Source organism: Gymnodraco acuticeps, unplaced genomic scaffold, assembly GCF_902827175.1.
Source record: "Gymnodraco acuticeps unplaced genomic scaffold, fGymAcu1.1, whole genome shotgun sequence".
Taxonomy (NCBI): Eukaryota; Metazoa; Chordata; class Actinopteri; order Perciformes; family Bathydraconidae; genus Gymnodraco; species Gymnodraco acuticeps.
The window spans coordinates 144021-154451 of NW_022990397.1; the positions used below are offsets into that span (position 1 = coordinate 144021).

A 10431-nucleotide genomic window follows, 5' to 3' on the forward strand; every position below is an offset into this window, starting at 1 on the left:
AAATCTGAATATATACTACATACTATGTAGTATATATTCAGATGTATATGGGGACATGCATGTACTATATATTCACAATTATATGGGGACATGTATGCACTATATATATATTCAGATTTATAAAAGACCATGTACGTACCATATATTCCGAACATGAGTGCAATATATGTTCACAATGAGGAGAAATGCATGTTCTGGTAAAACAAATCTTTAATTGTTTTTTTTTCTATCAATGTGTAACAGTTATCAACATACTCATTAAAAGAAGGACAAGGAAAGAATAAAAGCCTATAAACACATTATGTAATGACTCAAGACCATTTTCACGTAATTATTGTAATAAAACCCACATTTTGTAATAATCTGCTGCATTCTGTAATCAACAGCCTGAACGCAATATAAAATAAATTTCCCTACATTTTGTAATAAATTATTACATTTTGCAATGGTTATTACAAAATGCGTGAGTTGCCCTTTTAAAAAACTGTAATATTCATTATGTAACCATAACCAAACTGTAAATATATCCCAAAATTGATGTTGATATTCATGTTGGCTAATGAATGAACACTTGATCTAGTTTTGGCCAATGAAAGATATTCTACTGAAATATTTTTAAATTAATTATGAGTAAGGATGATTCATGGTTGAATAAATAAACAGTTGTAATGTTATTGTTTGCAACTCATTTTGTAATAACCACTGCAATATGTAATAATATATTTCAAAATGTGGCGACATGTATTACATATTTGCATTGAACTTGTTTACTACATAATGGGCAAATTATTACAAAAGGAGGTGTTATTACATAATGAAGGGAAAATGTATTACATTTTATATAGGTATAGTTAATAAATGATGCATTGTTATTTCATACAGGGCCAAAAAGAGCAGTCTGTTATCCTATTTAACAATCTTGTTTTTTGTTTCACCTGGTGACAACTTTAAACATGAGCTGATCACTCATTAAAACAAGGTCCGGAACAGGGCCAAAAAAACCAGTCTTGTACCCTATTTAATCGTCCATCTTGTTTTTTCGCTTCACCTGGTGCCTTAACTCACAAATTCTTGTGTTAATGGATTTTCTTATATCTGATGTCTTGATCCCTGGATGGTGGTTTGCTACAGCACCTGTGGAACAGAACAATTACAAATAATTAGAAGTTCACAAAAGACAGCAGGAATTATAACAATATCCATAATATCTATATTAAAGCATGGGCTGGCTTGGTGAATAATGTGGGAATGCAAATAGTGTAAGAATAGGCTTTGTACATTTTCGTCTGAGTGTGGCGCTACTGGTTGGTATGTTTTATGGAATTTGGACCAAGCATCTGCATCTGTAACAGTTCGGTTTAAAACGTTTTAAAATGTAATTGCATTCATCTTTAAAGGTGGGGTAGGTAAGTTTGAGAAACCGGCTCGAGATACACTTTTTGTTATATTCCATGGAATGCTCTTAACATCCTGATAGCAATGAATATCTTAAGTGCTTTGACACAAAATCCATTAAAAAGACGTCATCTGTGGAAGCCGTATTAGCCTACTGTAAAAAGCATGACCAATCATCTGAGCGGCCCGGCTAAAATAACTGGATGGCCTACCTGCCTGTCAGCCTTCCATCTGTGCACAAATTTATCTCGTGCCCTCATTGGTCATGTGCGCGTTTGTGTGTGTTGGAGGAGGGGCTCTGTAAGGAAGTGGCAGATTTTTTCCGGCTGTGTATTTTCAAATTCTAGCTCACTCGAGCTGGTTTCTCCAAAATTACCTACCCCACCTTTAAAAGACTACTTTTATTGAATGAGAGTTTTACCTAGCACAATGAGCCTGGGGTGGTGGGAAGGGAGAACTGGGCCTCGACATCGGCAGGAGTTGTAGTCGCCTATGAGTATTAGAATTTAGATGAACAAAAGGCATAGAAAAACCCTGAAACATGCACTAACACAAAGCTACAACCAGGGTGGGAATTTCACGACGGCCACGACGGCCATGGCTGTCGTTGCCCCGCACTTTGGCCGTGATGCCCTGTGAACAAAAATGCAATTCACGGCCAAAGTGGCCTTTGTGCCCCTGTCAAAAGGTCCAGTGTAAACAACGCTAGTGAAGTCATACTAGTGCGCGCAGTAGGATAGTCCCGTGCCTGTGGATCAGAGCGATTGCTCTCCTGTGATTGTTCCGTCAGACATGCCGTGTAAACAATGCTAGTAAAGTCATATTAGTGCGCGCAGTAGGATAGTCCCGTGTCTGTGGATCAGAGCGATTGCTCTGCTGTGATTGTTCCGTCAGAAATGCCTGTAGGGGCCCGACAGCCTCCTCCCTCAGCCGCGGGAGCAAGACATATGGAGTCAGATTTGGGTCAATATTCTTGCGCGTAAAACAAGCTACTCACGAGCGGAAAATGTGCTTTTACACGCGCATAAAATGACCCTCGCGCGCAGATTAAACACCCGCGAGCGGCTCTGCGCTCGCGAGAAAGAGAGCCCTCTTGCTTGCTCGCGGGAGTGTCAGCCTCGCGGAGTCTGTCTACGCGCGCGTGAAAAGTTTCTGGCACTTTGGGGCGGAGCCACTGGACTTTGATTGACAGCTGCCAGGAAACCCGGGGTTGCCAGGTTTGATAAATGCCTGAACTGCCAAGAGCCGAGCAGTGACGGCAGCAAAATCAGTTGGACGAGATTGAATGGTAAAGTTGTCCATAAAAAACTATTATATTCGTAAAGTGTACAGCTAATATATATATATATATATATATATATATATATATATATATATATATATATATCAGGGTTTCCGCTAGGATTTTTTCTCGCCGGTCAAATGTCCGGGCAGAATTTATTTTACCGGACAAATTTGAAACTTACCGGTCATATTTCAATAATAATAGTAAGAGTTGTGTAGCAGAGTTTCCGTTAGCAGGTAATTACCGGACTATGAGCAGATATGCTTCAGTTTAAAACTCAGTTCACGGGGCTCATTTTGATATTGCTTCAGTCTATAATCGTAACAGATCGAACAATTCAGATCCATTTTTCAATAAATGATTCCACAAACAACAAACAACATAATTATTACATTCAAACAAACTACTTGTATTAGCCTAGATAACGTACATTATTCAAAAGTTTACATTAACTTTGAATAATAACACGGGAGAAACGGATCATCTCTTTTCCCCTCTCCCTCCCTCTCTCCTGACAGCCCGTCAGTTTCTCATGCAGCTCGCTAAACAGTGGGCGGGGCTTCAGGTGATTATGCAGAGCTGCGTGTCTCGGTCTGACTCAGCAGCTGATCTGATCTCTCTCTCGCGTGTCCGGTTATACTTCACTCGCGTTTATGTCCATATCGATCAGATCCAGCTCTCCTGATCGTTCTTTATATAGAGCACCGATCAAACTATTAAGAGTGAATATCGGCCGATAATGACCGGTGGCCGATCTATCGGAGCCTTCCTAATTATTACCAGACATTTTGACCGGCAGGTTTTGAATTTACCGGTTTTTAATAAATTTTACCAGCTAAAAACCGGTAATTACCGGCTAACGGAAACTAACGGAAATATATATATATATATCAGCGACGTGCAGTCAGGGGAGGCAGAGCCTCACCTGTCATACTCATAGACTGGCCATACTACAATGTAACGGAAAAACAGCTAAAGAAAAACTAAATAGTAATAATAAAATGTCTCCACTGATCTGTGTTGTAAGTGTGATTTCTGTATGATTCCAATCGCTTTTTATAGTCAAAATCAGCAAATTTGCCGAGCTCCGCTACAACTACATGGGAGCGATGAGAAGTGAGGCAGGGACGAGCTCTGCCTCTCGTAAACCCACAGTAACTTGCTGGAGCGCGGGCACTAATTTAGCGCGGGCACTTATTTTGTGAGCGCGCTCAAGCCAGTTACTGTGTGGTAAGGTGAGGCACAGATGAGCTCTGCCTCACCTCAAAATGCGTCACCCCACAGAAACTGGCTGGAAAGCGGGCACTAAGCGCATGCCTGTTACCATCTCACGGTAGGTCACCAATGTAATGTTTGTAGATCCCTTTATTACATGTATCCTCGCCATCCATAGTCTCTAAATAACTTATTTCACGTATATATGATATTTAGGCTCGCCGTACAACGGCAATGAAAAAAGCACCAGGGGAGGCAGCCATAACCTCTGCCGCACTGAAGGGGGCGCACGTGAGCCCACAGGTCCTTGTTGCTACTGTTATTCTACGCAGAGACGGTATAGACGCGAACAACAAGCTAGACTTTTGAAACTAGAGGAAGATAAGGAGGACTTTTACAAAAAAGTAATAGAGATTGTTGTCCAGAAGGATAGCATGGACTTCATCCTCAAGTCAAGGTAAGACCACAATTGTAATGAACATGGGATCTTACTAAGAAAGAACAATCCAATATTTAGATTTTGGGTATCCTTTTGTTGAACGGTCTGTTTAAAATGAATCGAAACATCAGACCAAAAAAGCTTTTGAAAATAACAGAATATTTCGATTAAGGTCAGAATATAATATTTGTAAATCTGACTCTGAAAGAGTCAGTGCTTCACCAGCCATGAACCTCACCGCACGTCACTGATATATATATATATGATTCTGTTTTCTTCAAGGTTGTGTCTTCCTGGTCGAATCTACTTATTGTAAGTCGCTTTGGATACAAGCGTCAGCTAAATGCAATGTAATGTAATGTAATATACATTAATTTGATATAAAACAATATATTTTTCAGTGGGCTGTGTCCGTCGAAAACTGCTAGCTACTGTCTGCTGTACGCACCTAGATTTTGCTGCCGTCACTGCTCGGCTCTTGGTAGTTCAGGCATTTATCAAACCTGGCAACCCCGGGTTTCCTGGCAGCTGTCAATCAAAGTCCAGTGGCTCCGCCCCAAAGTGCCAGAAACTTTTCACGCGCGCGTAGACAGACTCCGCGAGGCTGACACTCCCGCGAGCAAGCAAGAGGGCTGTCTCCGCTCGCGGGGGTTTAATCCGCGCGCGAGGGTCATTTTATGCGCGTGTAAAAGCACATTTTCCGCTCGTGAATAGCTTGTTTTACGCGCGAGAATATTGACCCAAATCTGACTCCATAAAGACAAGCACAGGTAAGCAAGCGGACCAAGCTGTTTTGATATGATTTAACTGAAGTATGTGGTAGTATTTGAAAGGACTTAACATTTACGTGTTTATAGAAAGTACTATTGATAGGTAATTACCATTGTATTAGCCTATTTAAAAGTCAACTCGTTACATTTTGTCATGAAAACTAGCGATAGCTAGCTAGTTTGGATAGCGCTAACGTCTTCCCTTCAAGGGGTCTACATCTAGTGTTGCTTCTACAAGCTAGCAGATAGCTGTCACCTTTGAATCTAGTAGTTTTCTTGCTAAGCGGTTTTGATATAATACATGACTGACTTATGTGGTTTATGGCTGAACTTAACGCATACGTTTAAGAAACACTATTGCTATTCAGCCATTTGTAAAACGACTGGTGTTGACGTTAGTGCTACACTTTTCAGTCATGTTGATTGACCAGCGTAATTTAACCAAACTGCCTTTGTGCCCTGTCATGTGGCCTTTGTGCCCTTAAAAAAAATGTGAACGGGAAGGCCAAATGGCCTTGCCCCTAAAATGACGAAATTCCAAGCCTGGCTACAACCCTCAATTTTGTAAGTAGTTGTAGTAAATAGTAAATACATACGTATATACAATATACAACAATACGCAGTGCAATTAGCAGTACCAGTAATAAAATAACTGAATAAATAACTAAGCTGAATAGTGAATAAAGTGATATGGGAAAACTTTAAAAATTACAGTGAAATGAAATGACAGTGCGTTCCTCACCACTGCGATCTGGCTCCTCTGTCCTCTTGAAGTGTGGTTCTGCAGGCTTAGTTCGACCTATGAATTTCAACAATGCTCCTGTAAAAATATATAGTTATAGTATTATGGGTCAACATTAAAATAACATACATTGGAGAGCAAAATGTGATATTCCATTGACTGTATAGGCTACATATTATCCACACAATTGTCAGCAGGGGCAATAAAAACAACTAAAATGTGAACTAACTTGAATGCATTAGTCCACAACACATAGCCTAACTAATGTTAGCTTACACAGTTACTAACATCAGAACTAGGGCCGGGACTTTAACGCGTTAATTAAGATTAATTAATTACACAAAAATTAACGCGTTAAAAAAATTAACGCATTTTAATCGCACTTAGTTTTGCACCGCGGAACGTTTCTCACTGGATGAGTTTCAGGCGTACCGATTATACTGGAGCACCAACTAACGTTCATGACTTCAGACAACAACAAACCACAGTGAACAACAGTGGGAAATGTTGTTTTGAAAAACGGACGGATGGAAGCGTCGATAAGAGCACGGTTGTGTGCAAATTATGCAAAAAGGAATTCGCATATCACCGCAGCACATCAAGCCTCAAGTATCACCTCAATGCAAAAACATATAGCAGCTAGCGTGGACGTTAGCCTCTTTTATCGCGTTCACACCAAAAAGAGCCGGTACTAAAATTAGTTCACCCCACGAAAGTCCCTGCTCTCTAGCAGGGACTTTCGTACGGCTCTCTTGTGAGAAGAGAGCTATATGTCTGATTGGCTGGGCGGATTGCAAACCACGCCCCGTAAAACTCCCAAAAAGTTTTGTGAAGCCGCCATTGTCGCCATATCCTCGCATTAGCATTATTAGCATTAGCCCAGCGCAGAAACGCAGAGAGACTAACTTATGGCAACACAAAATAAAACATGGGAGCGGTGGAGATGAGGAGGTGTCGGCGTTCTGGCGATTTACTCGGAAGGCTTCAGTAGAAGCTGCTGGGACTCCCAGCAGCTTCTACTGAAGCCAGTCCCCAACTCCGGGGACTTCCGGCCGGGGACTTTGGGCGGCAGTATACGCCGTGAAGTGGTTTGCGGCCTGCCAGTAAACCCAGAGCAGAAGAAGAAGAAGTGACGTCAGCGGCTTCATTTGCCTAATCCACCCCCAGGTTCAAAGAGTTCTCATGAACTAAGTTCTCATGAACCTTTGTGGGAAAAGTACTGCGGTGTGAATGCGCCTAATGGTATACTAAAATCCATGTGAAAAAAATTGCTTCTCACTGTTCTCAGGTCAAATATTTATATGTGATTAAAAATGCGATTAATTTCGATTAATTAATTACAAAGCCTCTAATTAATTAGATTAATTTTTTTAATCGAGTCCCGGCCCTAATCAGAACACATAGGCTAACTGTGGTTACATTACTTAACCAGCTCATCATCTTCACCAGTCAGAAAATGTCCGTTAGCCGCGATGCTAATTTCCGCTATGTTAAACTCCATTGACTTATGCTAAATGTTAGCGATCTAAAAGTCCGCTATTTTTGGCTATTTTGGGTCGACTTCAGTTGACTGTAACATCGAAAATCTTCGAAAGTGAATGTTCACAAAGCTGCGGACCGGTTATACACTTATACACAAGGGAACTAACATAGCTAATTTAACTAACGTTAGCTAATGTAGTTGTAGTGCCGAGAGACGGGACATACGGATTAAGTAACTAGACTGCTTGTAGTGTACATGCAGAATTATTTCAATTTAAAATAGTTTTAAATGCTCACACTCATACCTGACTCGTGCTGTATTTTCCTCTCGTTTCGTTTTCCGTTTCGAAGCACCTGATGAATGCGCCATCATCAACAGACAGAGGCGGCAACGCACATTTGAATCTGCCAATCAGATCAATCTATTGCTGGAGAGGGGGGGGCTCCCCGAAATCTGTGAGATTGATTGGTGATGATCACTGGCACCACGTAATGTGTCCAATGAGAACGTTAACAAGTTTTTAGTGAAGACACTGTCAGCCGGAAGTAGCGCTTTCGATTACTGTTTGGGCTTACTGCCGTGGATGGGCTGCATTCCACTCCAAATAGCCGGTCGGCCGTAACCAGAATCCAAACGCAAGCTGTTTTATGGATTCTAATTTAATTTCCAAGAATATCTCAGTACTGGGTTATTTCCAATTTCAAAATAAACATATATATTAAACAAATAGAAATAATAAGTAAGTATATTATAGTATATTCAAGAATGAAAAAAAAAATATATATAAATGCATGTATGCGTGAATATATGCATATATATATATAAATATGCGTATATATAAACATATATATATGCATATATAAACATATATATATATGCATATATGCACGCATATATATATATGCATATATGCATGCATATATGCATGTGTGTGTCTGTATATATTTATAAACTGTATATTATTTTCAATGGAGTATATGTTATTTTTTAACATATACCATCAAACATATGTTCATATATAAAGTGGGTAACTATACAAAACGAAGTGAGATAACTGTTTATGAATATCTGTTCAACTTTATGTAAACTTGTGTAACTCATGAAAGATAAATGAGTGTTTCAATAAAACTTACATATAAAAATGTATAGTGCAGTTTTTGTTTTCATTGCAATATATTTTTTTATATGTATCAATATATAGCCATATATGGTCCATGCATATATTGCAATATATTAAAAAATATAAGGACTACTTTCCCATATATGGAAATATATGATCCAGTATATTGTATTATATTTACCAATATATTACAATATATTTTTGTTTTATAAGGGTAAGGATCTGTTACTGCACCACTCTATTACATTAGATTTCAGCGTTTTAGTTTGTTTTCACTATGTATCACTTTCAAAATGAATGAAAGGACTGAAAACTGTTTGAACATAATGTTATCTCAGATCTCAGGTGAGTTATCGCTAACGTTAACCTTCATGTTAGTTTAAGTAAGTCTATGCTAGACAAAAAAAATACTCAAACTAATTATTGCTAACCTGATGACATTAAGAAGCTCCTGTATTATAAGATATAATCCAACGCACATTTTGTCTGAGGTTACATTTACATTTTCAAACACAAGCAAGGTGGTCTTTGAGTATTATTTGTTCCCACTTTCACACATACACATGCATGTTGTTGCCATACATGATTGCCTGAACACATCGCCTCACACACAGACTCACAGGGAGCTACGCTACACACGGAGTCACAAGCACGCCATTGTTATCCTATAATGCTCCCCAGTGCATGTCAGAGAGGCTGTCTGCTCTTCTGGTGTCAGACCCGTCTATCCTTCACGCCAGCGGCTTCATGACCTACTGCCTAGCGTGCCTCTGTCTGCATGAATATACATGTGTGTGTGTGTGTGTGTGTGTGTGTGTGTCTGTCTGGAGGCTCACGGACTGCCAGCTGTACTCCCAACACGCCCAGGGAGAGCCTTGCCTCACAGGACAGGGAAGACAGAGAGAAGACCTCTTTCCACGCTAACGCTTCCGTGTTAACATGAGCATGTCTGTTTATGATGTGTGTGAAAGAGGGGATAGGAGTGTGTGTGTGTGTGTGTGTGTGTGTGTGTGTGTGTGTGTGTGTGTGTGTGTGTGTGTGTGTGTGTGTGTGTGTGTGTGTGAGAGAGAGAGAAGGGCCGACGGGATTCAGCACAGCGGGGGGGGGGGGCAGAGGTGACTTGGAGGGCTTTCACATTTCATTAGAGCCGTAGGCTAGCGGTTCACACATGTAAACAGACACACACACACACTAGCGCTCACACATTTCCTGCCCACCTCGTCCACTCCTCATTTAGCACCCCATTCACTAACACGTTCGTTCCCCCCCCTGCATGCGAACACGAACAGCACTCTTCTCATAAGACCTTGGCCCCGGCCTCACCCAGTAGCACACAAACACACACGGATTACACTCTCTCATGCGAGTGTGTCAACCTCTCACAGGGAGTTGGACATTAACTGCGATTCACACATGCACCTTGAACATATGATCAAAGAGGCACGCACACCAGCAAACAAAGAACTCCAATATGCACAGCTTTACATGCGGGGTATCATGCAAATATGTGTTTTATTACCATCAGTAGCCTCGGCACACAATTCCTTCTTGACACACACATAAAACACATTAGGCATAGGTGGTGTTTTACATGCAAACCACACACATGCAAACAGTGTGTGTCAATAGCAGTTTTAGGACCAGGATGACGGTTGGAGGGAATATCTTTGACCTTGTGTTGGTAGACACACACACACACAGAGTTATTGACGAACAGATGGATGCAGAACTGATAAGATTTCCACGTGCAGAACAAAGAAACAGAAGAAAGAAGAAAAAATAGTATAGATAGATAGATGATATCTGAAACTGATTCACAAACACAAATAATATTCAAAATGAAAAACACATTCTAAAATTCTAAAATTCTAAAATGTTTTTAGAACGACTCTCACCTCCTAAACTGTAAATACTGCAAGTCTAACGATAGGGTGTTAAAAAACAATTAGAATTGAAACTACGAGAGATAATGGTACATTGAG

At 40.3% G+C, this 10431-nt stretch overlaps 1 long non-coding RNA gene across 1 annotated transcript; it reads right to left on the reverse strand.

The window, feature by feature from the left end:
* Positions 1–343: 343 nt before the first annotated feature.
* On the reverse strand, positions 344–5875 carry LOC117551636. Its single transcript, XR_004569830.1, has 3 exons — positions 5847–5875; positions 1817–1885; positions 344–1134 (listed from the first exon to the last, which is right to left on the reverse strand). It is a non-coding gene; the product is annotated as an uncharacterized LOC117551636 (long non-coding RNA).
* Positions 5876–10431: the final 4556 nt, after the last annotated feature.